This window comes from Neltuma alba, unplaced genomic scaffold (genome assembly GCF_004799145.2).
Source record: "Neltuma alba isolate B1F8T4 unplaced genomic scaffold, ASM479914v2 tig00002904_pilon, whole genome shotgun sequence".
NCBI classification, from domain to species: domain Eukaryota; kingdom Viridiplantae; phylum Streptophyta; class Magnoliopsida; order Fabales; family Fabaceae; genus Neltuma; species Neltuma alba.
The window spans coordinates 91,513-107,134 of NW_021633065.1; the positions used below are offsets into that span (position 1 = coordinate 91,513).

Here is a 15,622-nt window from a genome sequence, read left to right on the forward strand (position 1 = left end):
TAGGTATCAAATTAAAAATTGAAAAAAAAAATATAGGTTCCTCTAAAATGGTTTTCCCTAATTGATATATAACATTAGAAGTCCATTTAAAAATCCACTTGCTTTTCTTTCCTTATCGCCCCCCTATTTCTATAACAACATCCTTCTCCTCTTGCGTTTTGTGCTTGTCTGCGGATTCTGCTTCTTCTCATTCTTCCTTCACTCCCGCCCAAAGTTAATTTCTCCAAACTGCATCAACAAAAATGGAGTTTGGGACTCCAAGCTCTGAACTCTTTTATCTTTTGGTATTTGGATGCTTTGCTTTGATCGCTTTCACAGACTATGAATCCATTAATGCTCAACTCATAGCAGAAGATGAAGGTTTCTTAATTAACCCCTTTCTGTAATTTCTTACTTCCAATGGTTGAGAACTGCAGTGATTTAGTTTTATTCATTTATTTATTTGTTACTGCTTTAGATAAATGATTTTTTAAAAAAACTGATTTTTGTTTCATGCAGTGATGGTTCTAAAAACAATATCATCGAAGATAGAGAAGTTGAAATGGAATGTGACCCCACGTTCCTGTATCGATGGAGGCTTCAAAAACAGTATTCTAGGGGATGGCATCATAAGAAATGTAACATGAAATTGCAGTTTCTCAGGCGGAAAAGTCTGTCATGTTACAAATATGTAAGTGCATGTGTGCAACCTAAATCCTTTCAATTTGGGTCAAAATAAAGTGAAAATGTTTTCTTCTTTGTTGATTTTTGTTCTTTCTTTGTTTAAAACTTGTGGATTTGACCTTGGGATATATCTCTGATATCCATAATAAGGTCTTGCCTCATGGCATAATAAAATTGATATTCAAACACATATTGATGCTAATCACAACAGAATTTATTTTGAATTTTAGCTCTATGTAAGTAGTTTCACGATATGTTCTCTGTCTATGACAGTCGTATGATGGGTCTCAATTTATCTGGATTTTTACCGAGTGAATTTGGGTACCTTACCTATCTACAACGACTGTAAGTAACGAAAATTTATTAGTTCTATTATTTGTCTATATTAGCTTAGGTATGTGTATGCTTGATTGAAACTTGGGGATTTGTGATTTGAAATGTGACTTTTATATGTCACAGTATTTTATCTCGCAATTATCTAAATGGTTCGATTCCGAAGAGCTTTGCTAGACTCCCCCTTATTACACTGTAAGTGATCAAAAAGTTGTGAATATAGTTATTTTTATCTATACAAGTTTGAACTATTTGACCACATAAATGCATTGTTCGTCTTTTAAACTAATGCTTTAGAGACCTTTCGGGTAACCCAATCAAGGGTTCAATTCCAGAAGAAATGGGTGAAATTACAACTTTGGAAGAGCTGTAAGTACTGCAATTCACACATAATTTTTGAAATTTGTTGTATTGAAAAATGGTTATATGTGGTTTTGCTGCTTTTTGTAGACAGTTGAAAGATAATTTGTTTGAAGGCATTCTTCCTTCTAGTCTCGGAAAATTAAAGCAGTTACGCGTATTGTAAGAATATTATTTTATGTGGAAGTGATTTTCTTTAGCTTAGTTGCATTGTGCCTTCTACATGGTCTTGTTATGGATGAGTTTTCATGTTTCTTTTGAATGTGTTTTCTATCTGCGTGCAGGCTTCTTTCTGGGAATAATTTGTCCGGGATAATACCCGAAAATTTTTGTAATCTGAAAGCATTAAGAATTATGTGAGTGGTATAATCTTTTTCAGTTTGATGTTGTGTGTGTTTTATACATCCGGAAAAGAGTTTGATGTTGTGTTAGTCTCTTTTAAATTCTAAAATTTTTCCTAACATTTTTGTAGTTCATTAGATGGGAACAATATAAAAGGAAAATTACCCAATTTTATGGGGAATTGGACGCAACTTCAAAAATTGTGAGTGTAATTTACTCTATTATGATGCTTTCTTTTTGAAGAATTTTTGTTTTGGCCAATACCTTTGAAGAAGACACTGCTTCAATCGAATTTGATCAATAATTATTTATGAAAAATTCGCGTGATACTGTCACATGAAAAAAAAAAAAACTAGTAAACATAGTATATATAAGACCCATAATTTATTCTTTCCCGTGTGATATTTAATTTCATGTGATTCTCTATCACAGAATAATATTACCTCCGGTCCTTAATATAAGACCCCATTTGACTTTTTGTTTGGTCCTAATTATAAGACCCCAATCCATTTTGTCTCTCATATTTATGTATTTTTTTCCAAAATAGTCCTTCTAATAATGATAAATATAGCCAATACACTTAATTAGCAAGGATATTTTAGGAATGACAACACTTATTTATTACAAATAACTAACTTAACTTACTTCTTTAATCTTCTCAAATAAGTCAACTGGGTCTTATAATTAGGACCGGAGGTAGTACAATTTTTACCCCGTAGAAGCATTGAACTTGTTAAATGCTCAATAGTACGTCGTGGGAGTGAAAAAACATATCTGAGTGCGAGCCATTAATGAAATGAAAACAAGATATAAAGTTGAATTGGGATCTATGTTATATATTTATATAAATATATATATATGTATATATAGATCAAGTTAGTAAATAAACTAATGAAATAATTTTAATTCTCACAATTCACTTAATCCGAACAAATAAAAAGGTTATATGGACTATGCTTTTTGGAGTGTTTCCTTTTTATTTTCTATATATTTTTCGGTGCAGGTATTTACAAGGAACGTCTTTAGAAGGCCCTATTCCTACAACTATATCTCAACTAAAAAATTTGACTTTGTTGTAAGTACTTATTCATTTGTATGTTAATGGCTATGAAATCAATTTCAACAACAGAAGAACAGTTTTCCTGTCATTGATTACGCCTTTTTATTTATAATTGAGGATGATATCTGATTTGTATGGACCAGCGACCATGAGATTTCCTAATTTGGAGAATTTGACATCCTTGCAATTCCTGTAAGTTGAGAGTTTGACAATGAGATGAAAATCTGTTTATAGCAAATGAGCTACTTGCAGTGAAGTTTATATTGTTTTTCATACTCTTGCTTTACTCTCAGGGTGTTGAGAAATTGCTCCATCCATGATTCCATTCCAAATTACATTGGTAAAATGGAAGACTTATCGACTCTGTAAGTTGCTTCTTTATCATGCATTGCCAATCCTGAATTCTCTAAAGGATATCATCAATTTAACTTTATGTTACAAGCATTTAGGGAAGTTCAATCCCAAAAGATTAGGCTATTGGATGGAAAAACTCTTTGTACTTGTGATCATATACTTTTCTTGTGAGACTACTCCTCGATGTGAGAGAGCAATGCATCCATATTCAAGAGTTGACATTTTCAATAGCTCCACGTCATAACACTTCACTAGGACTCTTATTGGTCAGAATCCTCCATGGATAGCATTTTTTTTTCCACCATAAATATGGCCTTCTCAATGAAAGCAATGCTACGAGCCTAACGACTTCAAATAGAAAATACAATTCCAAAAGACTAGTATGTTAGATTTTATTATATTGACAACTTAATTCCTATTTTAGAGATAATAACTTACTCTAGTTACTCATATTATTGACTACTAACAGTCTTATTTTCTCTTTATCCGTCAATTATTTTTAAGAAGCAATATTTGCGTCATGTGTATTAATTGCAGAGATTTGAGCTTCAACAAGTTGACCGGTAAAATCCCAAACAATATAAATGGTTTGACCAACCTAACGTACATGTAAGGGAGCATTCTACATAAGTATATAACTTAATTTCTTGGAACTTAATTGCTCTATTTTAATTGATCTTATTAATCATGCATGCAGGTTTCTAACTGAAAATTCTCTGAGTGGAAAAATTCCTGAATGGATAGTGCAAAACAAATTTGATTATTTGTTAGTATAATTTTTTTTATTTTAATTTTCTTTCTTATTATTATAGTTCAATACGATTATTTAAAGTTAATTACAGTAAACCATTAAAAAAAATTTAATGTCACTTAAATCTGTCATCATTTTTTACTATAATCCATTTTGCATAATGTTCATTTTTTATTTGAAATTTGAAATTAAAAAAATTAAGTTGTTGGAATTTAAAAATTTTGTCTGGACAATACACAACACTGTTTTGATTAAAATTTCTTGATAATTCAAGACGTCTAAAAGTCCATTCAAACATATTTCCTTAAATTCAAATACTTCTTTCCCTAGCCCCTTTTTATTGCTTTATCCATATAATCAAACAATCTAAACTTTAATACGAAAATTATAGAACAGAGGAAAAACTTACATGTGTAATTTTATACTAATTTTTCTTTCAGTGATCTATCTTACAACAATTTTTCCGCGACTTCAACACCTAATTGTCAGTACAATAATATGTAAGTTGCCCCCACAAAAAAGAAAACTATTTTTCTTTTTCTTAAAGGTATTATGTGCAGCAAGTGTAAGCCATTTTCTTGGTTTACACAGAAACTTGGCTTCGAGCCTGTCATCTTCAGCAAATACCATGTAAGATTATGCTCATGACAGTCCTATTTCAATCATTCTACACCCATTTTATCCATTTCTTGTAACTTTTATTCATCTTGCAGAAGTACTTGCTTGAAAAGGGGCCTTCCTTGTGGAGGAAAACCCAAGTGTGAGTGTTTAAACTTTGTATATGAATGTTTTCTTGCGTGTTTGAGAGTTTCCCATGACATTATCATTTTTAATTGTATTTTATATTCAATAAAAATAAATTAACCCTCTTAAAAAACCCATCACTTCCCTACATGATTTAATGAATTTGATAGTAATTTGGGTTTTCCTATATATAGATGTGATTTTTGATGAGGCTGTCATAACATACATATGTAGATCATTCATTGTTCATAAATTGTGGAGGACCAGAAATTGAATATGACGGAAATAAATACGAAGCCGACACAAATCCCGGGAGTATCTCATACTTTTTTGCTAGTGATGATGATAAATGGGCTTATAGCAGCACAGGAGGAGTAGCACACTTCAAAAGATATGATAATAATTACATAGCAAAAAACAGATATTCTCTCAACATTACCGGTCCAGGATTCTACCAAACAGCTCGTTTTTCCGCTTTGTCTCTTAAGTACTATGGCCTTTGTATGATTAATGGAAATTACAATGTCAAATTACACTTTGCTGAGATTATGCTCTCTCATGACCAAACTTTCAGCAGCCTAGGGAGCCGCATATTTGATGTTTCAATTCAAGTGAGTCTTATTTTGGTGAATCTAAATTTTTCTTTTCTAGTGATTAGAGAATTCAATGAAGGGCAAGAAAATAAGACTCTCTTTAGCCATGCAGCCAAGGAGTTGAAGAGAAATAAATATTGTGGGATTTGTCAACTATCTAGTGAGCTCACCACTATGTTTATCTATCTCTTCAATGGGTGGCTAGCTAAATGGCTAATTATAAAGTCGAGACATATTTATGGTGAGACTTCAATGTTAAGTGAATCTGGTTAATATCTCTATCTTTAGCAAACGAACTCTTAAAGGATTCGTGCTATATAGAATGGTTCAGCATGCTTTATGTAAAAGTTCACAAAGATTGAAACTTATGGATGTATATCTTGACAGAGTAAGCAATATTTGAGTGATTTCAACATTATGAAGGAAGCTAATGGCGTAGGTAATGGCATAGTTAAGGAATTTAACATTGATGTCACTAATAACACCTTGGGGATTCATTTATATTATAGACAGAAAGGAACAACCTCTGTTCCTGATTATGGTGCATTTGGACCTCTTATATCTGCTATTTCAGTCACCCAAAGTAAGTATCATCTCATATATTTATTGTTTCACTCTCCTTCTAGCTTAAGTTAAGTGATAATGATTTTGGCTTTGACATGAACCGTAAGTATTATTACTTTGTCATGTAGACTTCAAAATTCCTTCAGAAAGGCTTTCTACTGGAGCAATTGCTGGAATTGTGATTGGATCATGCGTATTCCCCATTCTAATAGTATTCATCCTTCAAAAGATGGGTTTTCTAGGTGGCAAAGATTCAAAACACAAACGTAAGATGAAAATTCAACGAAATATAAAACTAGTACATCTATCAATACTTTGGTAAGATATAGTTAAAAAAAAAGCATGATTTTTATATGCATAAACGCTAACATACCAATCAAATCAAATGGATAAATAGTCATTTTTGCATATTTGTAATTATTTCTTATTTCCTATGTATTTTGCTTTTATTTATATAACCTTTTTTTGATGCAGAACTTTTGGATTTAAAAACAAGTTATTTCTCTTTAAAACAAATCAATGATGCTACTAATAACTTCGCCCTAGAAAATAAGATTGGTGAAGGAGGTTTTGGACCTGTGTACAAGGTGATTTTTAATGTATCATATTTATATTTAGCATGTATTGATCTCAGAAAGATTATGAAAATTGAGACTAGATAATTGATTGAATTGCAAGGAATACTTTCAAATGGTATTGTGATAGCTGTGAAACAGCTTTCCTCTAAATCAAAGCAAGGGAATCGTGAATTTGTTAATGAAATTGGAATGATATCTGCTTTACAACACCCAAACCTTGTAAAGCTTTATGGATGTTGCGTTGAAGGAAACCAATTGTTGTTGATATATGAGTACATGGAGAACAATAGTCTTGCTAGTGCTCTTTTTGGTAAGAACTTGATTTTTTTTTTTACAATAAAAAATTACCATATATGTAGTATTATAGGAAAAGGATAAAATTGATCGAGTGTAAACAAATAAAATTGTTTGATATACATATTCTTATTGTGTGTGTTACAGTATTACATCGCTGTGACAAAAAATGTAAGTTATATTATTTGCCAGGAACTTTTACTTGTATCTTTATTTTTTAGAAGACAAAATTTAGATGTTGTATTTGAGGCTTTTTTTTCAATTCAAACATATTTACACATTTGAAACAACTTCTACAAATATTTAATTAATTTTTATTGAATGACTTGATAGTAATATGTTATTGATTAAGATACCATTGATATTAATGTTAGGTGGCCAAGGACAAAAGATACATTTGGACTGGCCCACAAGAATGAAGATATGCATAGGAATAGCAAGAGGATTAGTTTATCTTCATGAGGAATCAAGGTTGAAAATTGTGCACAGGGATATTAAGGCAACAAATGTCTTACTTGATAAAGATTTGAATGCCAAGATTTCAGATTTTGGATTAGCCAAGCTTGATGAAGATGAGAATACTCATATAAGCACAAGAATAGCAGGAACAATGTTAGTACTCTACTACATCTTTTCACTATATTAAATTTCAAATTTGGTATGACATTAATAGGTTTTTCCTTCTTATGACTACTTTTGGGCATATTCCCTATTTTGTGACTTAACTATTAACATTACATGATCTCCCTTATTAGTGGTTATATGGCTCCCGAATATGCAATGCGAGGATACTTGACTGACAAAGCAGATGTTTATAGTTTCGGAGTTGTTATTTTAGAAATTGTTAATGGACAAAGCAACACAAGTTACATGCCAAAAGAAGATTTTGTTTATCTTCTTGATTGGGTTAGTTGCGCTTATCAACATAGTGATGTTCACTATTCTTCTTCATAAATTAATGGTTTGATTGAATTTATAATGATTCCATGGTTTCATGTAATCAAAGGCCTATGTTCTTCAAGAGCAAGGAAACCTTCTTGAACTAGTGGATTCAAATCTTGGTTCAAGCTATTCCTCACAAGAAGCCATGAAAATGCTAGAGTTGGCACTCATATGCACTAACCCATCTCCAACTCTAAGGCCATCCATGTCCTCTGTTGTTAGCATGCTTGAAGGAAAGTTGCCAATCCATGCCCTAACAATCAAACATTGGGAGAATGACCAGGACGTGAGATTCAAGGCCTTTGGAATACAATCATCTCAAGATAGCGTTAGCCAAACCTTTAATTTTTCTACAAAATCACACCAAAGTATGGAACAAAAGGTTGAAGCAATGAATGGTCCATCATCACACCATAGCCAAACACTAGCTTCTTCTTCATTCTCACATGAAATTGTAGAGCAAAGAGTTGAAGCAATGGATGGTCCATCAACTGACTCCTTTATTTCCCTTCCAAGTAAATATTCCTCTTCGTGTAGCGTGCTTCTTAAGGATTCCGACTAGGTTGGAAATCCGCATGAAACTACAATCTTTCATAAAGGAGCAGACATTATTTGAAGTAATTAGTGATAATCATGCACATGAAAAGTCAAAAGTGTGAAGGAGAATTTGCATATGCTAATTAGTTCCTCTATTTTACAGTTGAAATGTAATGTGTAATTAACATTATACAGCCTTATTTTATATATATATATATATATATATATATTGTTTTGATTGGATTTTCTCATGCGAAATGCCAATCAATTCATACTTTTAGATGGATAATAGGAGTATTCAAACAAAGTTGCCAGTTGTACGTTCCTATATGAATGCTTACAGGACAAAATTATCTTTTAACCCATCGTGCAACCAATCAAGGTATAACGATGTGTGTGCGTGTAAAGACAATATTGTCATCACTTCCCCACACCTTAGCATGTTTCTATTATTTTATTGAAGCTAGTGTATGTTTTGAAAATATTTATAGATTAAGATCTCTTTGTTAGTTTAATATTTTGAGTACAAAGAATTAATATTAGACTAAAGTAAAAGATGCTATTTTCTTGAAATAAATTAAACGTATATTTTAAAAATAGGTTAAAAACCAGATATGCAAGAGATAAATAATAAATAATGTCCTCATAAACTATGATGATGTTTTTAAATATTCAATTACTGAAATATCTGAAGAAATATTTAGGAAAAAAATAAAGAAACTTTGCATAAAACTCAATGAAATATTCAGAGAAAGTTGCAATTTGGATACTTGAAATGAACTATACACTTAATATAAGTCTCCATAAAATTGTTTATAAAAAAATTTAGGGCACATTTACGTGCACTACATAAAATATATAAAATAAGATGTATTATTTATGACTTGAGAGTATGATATGTAATTACAAAACAAACATTATATTTTATATTACCATATATGATTATATGGATTGGCAATGGATTAATATATTGATATTCATGATTAATAAGACTGAGGCTGGCCAATTCGGCTTGGACAAACTCAATAGTAGATATGGCCAACTTGATGCTCCACCAACCGAACAATATTGGACCAAGTTGGACCGTTTTTAATGGCCCTAGCACCAATGGGCCACAACTTGGGCCTTTTACTTTTTTAAAACAGAAACATACTTTTAAAGGCTTGTGTAAAATTAAAACATATATATTTAAAAACTTGGTGAAACATCCTCATTTCAAAAATATTTTTTGAGAATTGTTGCAAAGGTTTTGACAAATTTTCACTAATAGATAGAGGTATCTTTCCAAATAAGTTATTGTTATTGACACGCAAGATCTTAATGTTAGACAAGAAACCCATTGATGAGGCAATTTCAGGTCGAATTGGATTTAAAAAAAAAAAGTGTTTGATATGCATATATAAACACTCTAATTGACTTTTCCCATTCATTTTATGGCATAATGACGAAGAAATAGATTCTCATTTAAATTTCACTTTTTACATGATGATAAAAAGTTTTATATAAATAAATTAAAATTATAATATTGTGTCCTAAATGAGTTAATGCCGTGTCTCCATTTCATAAACTACCACCATTCTGGTTTATTTCCTTCCAGGTTTTCACACATCGCTATTGAATGGGACCAAGCAACAAGCTTTGATGTGAGTGTTTTCTCCACCAACCAACAATTCTCCACGTATGAATAAGTGGCTGGCCCAAAAAAAATAAGGGGAAGCAAAACGAAAAACCTTGATGATTGCTTGAGTCAACCGTCAAAGTCTTCCTTTCCACTAACACTATCATAGGAAGGTCAACCTTCGATGTCCACAGCTCATCCTTGGGATATTTCCAATTTAAACTTTTTGACCCTTATGTTTTGGTTTCCACTTTCAGCTGAAATCCTTTTTAGTGAGCACAAAATTTGATTCATGCTGTAACGAGGTGCATAGATATCTTTCAGTCTTAATATTCTTTTATATATATAACTATTATTTATAAGTCAGAAATTTTTTTAAGAAAATTATTTATAAATCACATGCATCACATCCCTTTTTTAGTGTCTGTTCGGAATGTCTCATAATTAGTTTTTCAGTCATAATTTATAAAATATGAAATAAGTATATAAAAAGAGTTGTCTTGACTTACATAAAATGTACTTAGAAATAATTTTAAACGTGATTTCAAGTTGAAATCTTAATATCTTTATTGTGAAGAACTATACTTCAAGAGGGGTATAAATTGAAGTCCATACTTAATTGTAACCAAATTTAATCTGTGGGCCTCAACGATAATGCTTGCAAATGAGTTTTAAAAAAAAGTGTTAAAATGACTTACCTAACAATGGGTCCGTTTGGAATAGCGATTGGAAAAGCAGCTTATTGTGAGTTTGGCTTATACAAAAGTGAAGTTGGGTAAAAGCTGAATTGGATAAGCTGAATTGTATTTGGATTAGAGTTTAGAAAAGTTAGTTTGCAAAAGTGAGATTGATAAAAGGTTGTTTGGATTATGGTTAGGTAAAAGTAAGTTTGGTTGTAAGATGACCAAAATGGATATGAATTTTAATAAATAATAAAACATGATTAAAAAAATAATTTTACATAATACAATAAATTTAAATTAATTTATAATATGAATAGGAGGGAGTAATACATATGTTCACATATGTGTGTGTATATTACATTTACATATGGTAAAATATTAAAAAAACCGTTAATAAAAAAAGTTATTTATCATATGATAACTTTGTAGAAAATTGTGTTATATTAAAAAATTTGAAAATGTACAAAATCAACGTATGAGGGAGAAGAGCCAGAAGGCAAATTTGGTATTAAATTCGCAATAAATGTTTCCAGGACCTTTTACTAAAGCAAACGCACGATTCCATAAGTTATAAGCTTCTCTTCCCAGCTTATGCTTTTCACCGGCTTTTGACTTATAAGCTAAATAAACTAAAAGCTTATCCAAACAGGGACAAATTACAGATCGAGCTTATGACATCAATATGCTCCTTTTAAGCTCCACAAATGCCCTGCCAAACAGGCACAATATGATTAAATTTTTGAGGTGAATGTACAGATGTTTTCTTCATTTAATACTCGCGGTGTTCATGATTTGACTCAGTCAATGACACGTGAAGACAAAAGTCAACAAAGACCTGTAATCCTCGTTGTTTGAATTTTGATTATATTAGAATATAGATAGATGAGTACTACGTACTAACTAATACGTAGATGTAGATAGTTTTTTTTTTTTTGGGGGGGGGGGGGTCTGGGCAAGTTGAAGGTGATAAATGATTATATTTTGTGGACCCATGCATTTAATAATACGAGAGGGACTATTCCCATTTGCACTATAAATTCATTTGATCACTCATCACTCTCTCTGAATAAATCATTAAATCTCCTTCGCCTACTTGTGAGCAAGTCAGAGACACAAATCTGTTCATCTTCTTCGTCGCCATGTCTCGCCGTTTACTGGGAAATTTTTCGCCGGAAAATCTTATTCGAGTCCTGGACTTCATTCCACGCTCAGAACAATCCTTGATCCTGTCAGCATACTTTTCATTATCTTTCTGTTTCATTATTCTCTCTCTTTCTTCTTCATCTCATCATTTAATTTCCCTTATCAGAATCTAACTGGCTATAGCTTTTCTCATTCTCTTCTCTCTCTTTTTATCAGAGTTCACGGTGGAAGACCATGGCCCCACCAGAGAACCCCCTCCTCAAAATTACTTCACCACCATGAGAGCTTTTCTGACATAGCTTATGAACAAAGTGTTACATTCTAAATTTTAGGCTTAGAAGTACTATAATTAATCTGAGATGGCCAGGCTATTAGACTTTTTTGGCAGAGGTCCCAAAAATTTCCTAGAATGACAGTAAGATTCCCAAGGACTAAATCGCAAAGAGAAAGTTTTGTGGGACTGAGAAAAAAAGAAGATAGAGGTTTAGAAGAAGTGTCGAGGCCTGGGAATAAGAAATAGAGATAAATGTAGGCCAAAAGTTATGTTGAAAGCCTCAATGAGGTGAATTTTGAGGTTAAGCCAAACCAGAGGTAAAATTGTAATTTTGTAAAGTTTTGGCTGGTAAGGGCAAAAATGAAAATTATGCTCGAAAATCCTAGAAAAATCTCAGAAAATGGAAAATGGTAGATTAAAATCTGAACACTTTAGAAAATTTTCAGAAAAATAGGAATAAAGTTCAGAAGCCTGTATGAGGCTAAAAATGATGAAAATTCCCTTAGAAGGAATTTGTGGAATTCTCAGGGTTTTGACTGATTTTGAGTATTATTGAAAATGAATTATTTAAGATATAGGAAGGTCTCAGATAAACGGAAGAAAATGGGAAGATACTCGAGGAATTATCATAGGTTTTAAAAATAATTCCGTTCCCGGAAAACGAAGAAGTTGGCTTAATTGAATTTAAAGCTTATTTATACACTATCCGGAGAAAGTCAAAGTCAAATGTCTAGAAGTTGACTTTTGACTTAAGAAAAATTATAGGAATTTCCTGTATGAATAGATAGTATTGGTATCCAAGATAGATTCTCGGAGTTGTAGACCAATAGAAAGAATTTGGTGAAGATCAATCTAAAATAAATATTATTAATTATTTTAATGAAAGAACAAGGAAAGAGCATCACTCTCTCTTTGGGCATGTTATATAATGCCATGTGAATTTATTTGAGATGAGAAAATAGTACCATAGCATATCCCAGTGGTCCTGGGAAAGTCAGAACCCGAAAAAGTACCCTTTACGGTGCAAAATGGCAAGATAGGTGGATGAATACCTAATGGATGTATTTTACACGAATTTTATATTAATATCCTCCCTATTTTAATGCCACAATGATAAAGGGACGTGGAAGAGACAAATGTAGGATCAGATGGGGAAAAATGGATGACACGTGTATGGTTAGATGCAAGACAAGTGTAAGGTTGGATTAGGGACATATGGCTTGATGATATAAGCATGATATCATCATGATATCATAGGACACTTGTTACCATAAGATTAAAAGAGAAAATGGACAGTCCAAATCAAGCCACATATTTTTAAGATTAACAATCCAAATTCAGTCTTGTTTTCTAGAAATACCCCTCCCCTCCCTCTCATTTTGTCCTAAGCCATGGAAACCTTGGGAAAGCTCTAGAAAAATGGTTTCTAGAGAGAGAAAGAAGAGGGGGAAAAAGGCCAAGTGGTCCCATGCAAGATCAAGCTCTAAACAAGGTATGTTCATGGTTTTTGATGTAGTTTTCACTACCCTTATTGTTGTTTGGTTATGAATTTTACTGATTTTTGGGAACTTGAAACTCTAAGGGGACATGCTGCACGAAATTCTTAAGAATAGGAGAAGATGAAATTGATATTAGAATAATGTTTAAAGGCTTGAAAGGAACAAGAATCAAGTGGTTTTATGTTAAAATTGGTTGAATTTCTTGATTACATAACTTGAGTAATATTTCAGCCAGGGCTGGTTCTTGGGGTTAGGATTAGATTTTGATACTTCCAATGCATTTAAAATGAAAAATTATGCGGGGTAAAGGTGAGAAAACAAGTTGGAAGTATTAGAAGTAAAAGTGGAATGTTGAGCCCTAAGACCCTATATTCGGCCAGATCAAGTTGAGTAGGGAGGAGTTTGATTTTGATTATTTTGAGCTTAGAAATGGATTCTATATAGAAAATTATGTGGGAATAGTATATGGAGTTAATTTTGGAAAGGTTAGAAATCAAGCTCAAAAGTTAGAAGCCAATATAGCTCAAAGAAAACAAAGTATTGATGTTGTTGATTACCATGGTTCTAATAAACAAATGGAAATAAAGTGATGATGCATTTAAGGCCATGAAATATCAAGAAAAATGGATGGCAAAGGTTGAGCGAGCAACCTTAATAGTTAAAGCAAAAAGGAACAAGAAGAAAGCTTAAAGATATAAGGTAACGAACATACCTTTCTTGTGTACTTGATGTGTATGCGTGTATGTGCTATGAATGCCATGATGTGACTAAGCTATACTGCTAAATTATGATTGCTATGTTTAGTTAAGCATGCCTTGGCATTATGTTATGTGAATATGAATGAATTGGTTTACTTTCCATGGCATTTCACTATACATGAATAATAAAGTTGTGTGCACAAAAGCATGTCATACATTTGTATTCATCTTGCATGCATAAATGGTAATGTTTGCTACTGAGATTCTCCCAAATCTCACCCTCCTTTAACCAACCATACTAGGTGCAAAAGGGTAGAAGAAAAAATCAAGAAGTGGAGCAAGAAAGAGAGGAAAACAATTTAAGAAATGTATTACATTATGTTGTATACTGTATATACTAATATATGTTGTAAATGTGCCATTGATGGTATGTGATGATAAATGATGATGTTGGCTTGAGTAATTAGCTATGATAATGTATGGGAATAGTTATTGTATGAATGGAATGATATTATGTATGGAAAGTCTTAATCATGAACTGTTAATGCAAGTTAGAAGATAAGCTATCCCCAATTGAGCAACAAAATAGTAACAGAGTAGAAGTATGACAAATGAATGACTTTGCCCATGAAATTTGGCATGATTAAAGTACACCTCCTGAGCTTTAAGATAAGTGGTAGATCACTTAAAATGAATGTGTGTGCTAAGAGTTATGATTGCTTAAAGTTGGACTGAAAATCTGAAATTTAACTAGTAAACAGTAACCCGAGAACCGATTACAAAGTTCAATTTACGGGCTTGTTTTGTGAATCGCTTGAACCATAACGCCTCAAATGCATACTCATGAGGAGGTTAAAAAGTAGAATGTTTCATAGAACGCAACAACAATGAAGGAATCGAAGGACACTGCTAAGGGTCAAGTCAACGGTAGATGATTCTCCAAAGTATTGACTTGTTGTTGTACTAATAATAATACGGATGTGATTCTCATTTTTTTTATCACCAAGATCGATCAATAATTGTAGTAGTAGGAGTTTTGATCTCTGCAATACTCCCTCCGTTCCTTATTATAAGAGACATTTGATGCTTATGGCATGTTTCCATATAAGAGACACTTAAAGTTGTCTCTATTTTTTTGTATTGATTTTCTATTTTACCCCCATTTTTTGTCTCCAACTCATACTCTCTCTCCCTCCCACTTCTCTTTCTTTTAATAATTTAATTGTTCTCTCTCATAACTCTCTCCTTATTAATGGGGGCATCGTTGGAAAAAACATTATACTTTTTACACATTAATTGTCCTCAACTAATTTAACTGTTTTTTTATTAACGTAATTTGGTTATTTGTCTCTTATAATAAGGAACGGAGGGAGTATAATATTTCGGTGTGAGTTTGAAAAATCTTTTGTTTGGGTTATTCTTTTCAAGCCTTTATTACTAGCTTCTAGAACTTTCAAGTGAACTACTACCTGATCCTAACTATTAAGACCTCGTTTATAGTCTACAACAAGTTCTTATAATTAAAATCAGAGGTCGCATATCCGTATTCACATATGATTTGTCCCTCTCTTTTTTTACAAGAAACAATCTTT

The 15,622-nt window shown here is 32.1% G+C and overlaps 1 pseudogene; it reads left to right on the plus strand.

The window, feature by feature from the left end:
* Window positions 1-339: 339 nt before the first annotated feature.
* Window positions 340-8,316, plus strand: LOC114739747 (probable LRR receptor-like serine/threonine-protein kinase At1g53430; annotated as a pseudogene).
* The last annotated feature ends 7,306 nt before the right edge of the window (window positions 8,317-15,622 follow it).